The 5,000-nt window shown below is 33.4% G+C and overlaps 2 protein-coding genes across 3 annotated transcripts in view; one reads left to right on the forward strand and one right to left on the reverse strand.

Annotated features, from left to right (window-relative positions):
- The window catches only part of dock1 (dedicator of cytokinesis 1), a 214,595-nt gene that overhangs the window by 107,144 nt on the left and 102,451 nt on the right, over positions 1-5,000 (reverse strand). The window lies entirely within an intron of this gene.
- Positions 1-5,000, forward strand: part of LOC122355150 (inhibitory synaptic factor 2A) — a 35,278-nt gene that overhangs the window by 21,187 nt on the left and 9,091 nt on the right. The window lies entirely within an intron of this gene.

Here is a 5,000-nt window from a genome sequence, read left to right on the forward strand (position 1 = left end):
GCCCTTTAAAAACACCTAAAAATCCTTAAAACTAAATAAATATTAAAATATATTATATATGAAGTTTTATAAGACATTTCAAATATATATATATATATATATATATATATATATATATATATATATATATATATATATATATAAATAATAAATGCAAACAAAAAACTTTTGTATTACTTTACAAATATACCTTAATAATAATAATAATAATTTTTCCAAGAATTGTTTATTTTGAAATATTCAGAAAACACAAAATCTTTCAGCATTTTTGATGGAAACTTTAACAGCCAAACTCCAACAATAATCAGCGAGCACCATTCTTATCTTTTCTAAAGCACTGGAGTGAACTTAAGAGAGACGTGCTCATTTTCCTTAAGAAGCCGCAGCAGGAGAGTGTGTCTGAGTGTGTGAAGGTCAAGCTGTTAAGCGTTCTTCACAGAGTGTTTTTGTCTCTTAAAGCACAATGACACCTGAAGTACGTGCATGAGGGATTCTGGGTAATCGACAGGTAGGAATCGTCATGACAGCTTGTTGTGCGGAAAGCAGGATTGAGTTTTGAACGATTTCACAAGACCTGAAATCACATGAGTCATACGAAGGACTTCCGTGATGCCTGTTGTGCTTTTCTTGGGAGAACTAGCCATTTAACATGCATGCAAAGCTAAAAAGAGCGCTTTCATCCTGACGTGCAGCACAGACGGAAGAGCATCAGTGTGAGGATCGTCTCAGAGGACAGCTAAACAGTGCTGTAGATAGAAAGCGTCAAAGTGACACGGGCTCCTGCGAGGAGACGAGCGGCACACACACAAACTCAGCGGCTCTCTTTGAAACGAAGAGAAGGATTAAACTCAATCTAATTACACGCGGCCCGGTGAAAACACTCGACAGGAGAGAGCAGGAATCACTCCGGATGAGCTCGGTCGCTTGACGGATCAGTACATGAGCGATCAGGCCCACAGTTAAAGAACTCGTACGATCCTATCACTTAGTGACATTCAGATTATATATAGATATATATATATACACACACACACACACACATACATATACACATACATATATATATATACATATATATATATATATATATATATATATATATATATATATATATATATATATATATATACATATATATATATATATATATATATATATATATATATATATATATATATATATATATATATATATATATATATATATATATATATATATATATACAATACCATATAATTTATGTAAGATTTATTTTATTTTATTGATTTGCTGTACATTTAATATATATTTATTTCAAGAGGTCGTCAAATTTAAATTTTCAAATTGTCCTTTCTCTTTAGAGTGTTACTAGTCTAAAGTTGCAAAGACTAAAGTCTCAAAACCAAAGAGACGTTCTTTATAGAAGTTATGACTTTTCCACCCCCATTTACATTTTAGATGCCATATTCAATATTATTAATCTACTTTGCATGTTTAATGTTGGAAACATGGATGAAAGTTTAGCAAAGTTTTAAAGTAGCATAAAAAGTAAAAGTAGCTTCCTATATCTTGTGTGCAAGCGTTTAGAAATACGGTCTTCCACGGAGCAGGCCTACTCTTGTTTACACCGATGACACACAGAATGGCTTCACATCCACATGAATCGTGCTAATAGAGTTCAGTCTGAAGGAGCTAAGTGTTCTACTTAGCATAATATGTTAGGGAGGAAAAATCTCATGAGGTCCGATCACTGCTCTTGAGTCTCAGCTGCTCTGAATCAATACATGTGTGTCCTTCAGGAGAGGGCTGTGCTCCAAACCTTCGCGAGCGCCCGAGTTAGTGCGCATGAAGCATGGAGCCCGTGTAGTAAAATAAGTACTATATGGGTAAAACTGGCAAACAATAAATATAGTAAAAATATATATAAATATAAAATAATTAATATAGTAAAAAAAAAAAAAATTGATATATATAAATATATATATATATATATATATATATATATACATACATACACACACACACACACACACACTTTTACACTAATAGAAATTCTGGTCCCACTATATATTAGGTGGTCTTACATTTAAATCAATCATTTGATACAAAGCCCTACATACATTGTATTTTTGTGTGTGTATGTGCATATATATATAAAATTTAAAAATAAATACATTGTACTTATTGTGATTATATGTTGTGTTATATTATATATATATATATATATATATATATATATATATATATATATATATATATACCAGCTCAACAGCAGCAAAAGTGTATATACAATATAAACACAATAAGTACAATGCATTTATTTTTTGATGCAAGTACCTAGTAGTTAAGGCCACAGAGTAACATGAGGTTTTCTTACTGTCCATAGAAATCACGGTGGGTCAGTCGATCTATTGACAATCTATTTTAATCAACTGTAAATAAAGTCTCTCCGAACATTCGTTCCGATCTCTGAAATGGATTAAACTATCGCACATGTTTTAGACAGTCGTGCCCAACTATCCTTCCAGCAGACAGCGTACAGCTCACGAGCTTCTGGAAGAGAGCCACAGCGTTTCAGGCTTCAGTTTAACCTTCAGCATCCCTCTGCACTTTCTCTCCGGCTCTCATTTCCTGCATCATTATCTCTCCATCACTCCATACTCAGTCCCTCGGAAGGATCTTCCTATGGCTGACATTCTTAAAGAACGCTCCCGGATCGATACGAGTTAAGCTCAATCGACAGCATTTGCAACATGAGCTCGGTTTCCACGGACAAATAACTCATCGCTTGCTGCAAAAAAAATCATACGTACATTAAAATTCAGAGAGCTTAAACACAGAAACGTGAAGCTCGCATTCTTGTTAAACAGTCAGAATTTAATCATAAACTACACAATATTTACAGTTGTTTTTAATTATAGAATATAGTATATAGCATAAATATAACAAATATAAAATATAACATACTAATAAGAATAATAATAAAGCTAAATTGAAATATTTGACAAAATAAAAATTAGAAAAGAAAAAAAAATATATATGCTGGCTTAAACAAAAAGCAATAAATGATGGAAGCTAGTTTCCACAATGAAACAAAAAATAAATAACTTTATATTTAAAAATTATTTCTAAAAGTTTTGTTTCTTTTGGAATTATGTATTGCTTTTTATTTTTTGCAAGCTTCCATAAATACTATATATTCTGTAGTAAAAAAATCTAAATGTTCTAAGAAAAAATATATAAAAAATTATTATAAAAAATATATTAGTAAATTATTTGAGTGGTAAAGTTAAGATCCCTGTCATACTGTATCTGCACTTTTTTTTTTTTTTTTTTTTTGGTCAGAGTGCAAATTTCTATCAAACCCTGACCATTTCTTTAATGTTATTCATATGAAAAATAGTACACGAAGACAATTTCTATTAATTTGATTTTTTCCTCCCTGGGGTGATCACTGAACTCATGAGAGGGAAGAGATCACGCAGCCATAAAAGAGGATTTAGCAGCATTCAATTTACTTGAAGTCGAGCTGCTTGGAGCTAGAATGGGTCTTCTGCGCTTTGTTCTCGCGGTAACCATGTCATCACGTTTCATCACACTAGACTGCGCTTCTTAATGTGTCCGTCTGTCCGCATGGGAAACAGATCTCCAAGGCTATATGTGGTGAGAGATAACTGCTTAATAGTGACCGCTGGAAGGGACTGCAAAATACGAAGCCTGATCTGACAGGACACACACACACACACACACACACACACACACACACACACACACACACACACACAGAAAACACAGCTCAGTTTCCTCCTAAAGTATTAAGATGTTGATTTGAACAGTAAGCTGATTTCTGGTAATAATGTTTACATTTAAGGCTAGATAAGGTAGAAAGATATATGCATACATAGCACTACACACACACACACACACACACACACACACACACAATTCTTCCTAAAAAATAAAATATTGCAATATAAATTCTAAATGCACATAAATGTATATCATTCTATTTGATTTGTATAACTATTTAAATAATAATGCATTTGTATTATATTATGTCATTAGTCATTAAATTGCTAATTATTCAAATGAAAATAATAATGAAAAAAAAGCTCATTTTTTAAATACGAATAACTTACGAAAATCACCACACAAAAAAAAAAATCATAAAAATGCAATTTTTCTCACAATTTACTAGTTTATTCCTCACAGTCTATCTTTTTTCTTCTCTGCAAGAAGTTCAGAGGATTAGCACAGAAATTATTTGTTAGTATGTATAGTTAAGGTTTTTTTATTTATGGAATATTTGCATTAATTTAATAGTAGGAATTTGTACTAAAGAGCTTTTTTTGACAAGAATAATTTTTAAAAAGACTATCATATCAAGGAACACATCCTGACATAGATATTGAGAAGTTTTTGTTGGAAGTCAGCGATAACATCAGTCTTACTCTGATTACTAAAACACACACACACACACACACACACACACACACACACACACACACACACACACACACACACACACACACACACACACACACACACACACACACACACACAGAGAGCAGCAGTGGAAGTGTCAGAATTCCATTGGAGTGGAGCTGATGATATTACAGAGATGTTTAAGAGACACCGGCAGATCTCTCTCTCTGCTGGAGTAATGATGTTCTCCATGCTAACGCTCAAACCCCAGCTTTATACAGAGCCGCTGGTTGCTATAGATACTACAGGGATACCACAGTAAAGCTGGAGGTTACTTAGAGTGTATCGTAAGCATGTGTGTGTGTATACTTTCGAGAGATATGGCTTAATCTGTAGATAGAGCGAAGCAAAGTATGATGGACAGCTGTATTAATACCTTAGAGAGAGAGAGAGAGAGAGAGAGAGAGAGAGAGAGAGAGAGAGAGAGAGAGAGAGAGAGAGAGAGAGAGAGAGAGAGAGAGAGAGAGAGAGAGAGAGAGAGAGAGAGAGAGAGAGAGAGAGAGAGAGAGAGAGAGAGACAGAGAGAGAGAGAGAGA

Source organism: Puntigrus tetrazona, chromosome 12, assembly GCF_018831695.1.
Source record: "Puntigrus tetrazona isolate hp1 chromosome 12, ASM1883169v1, whole genome shotgun sequence".
NCBI classification, from domain to species: Eukaryota; Metazoa; Chordata; class Actinopteri; order Cypriniformes; family Cyprinidae; genus Puntigrus; species Puntigrus tetrazona.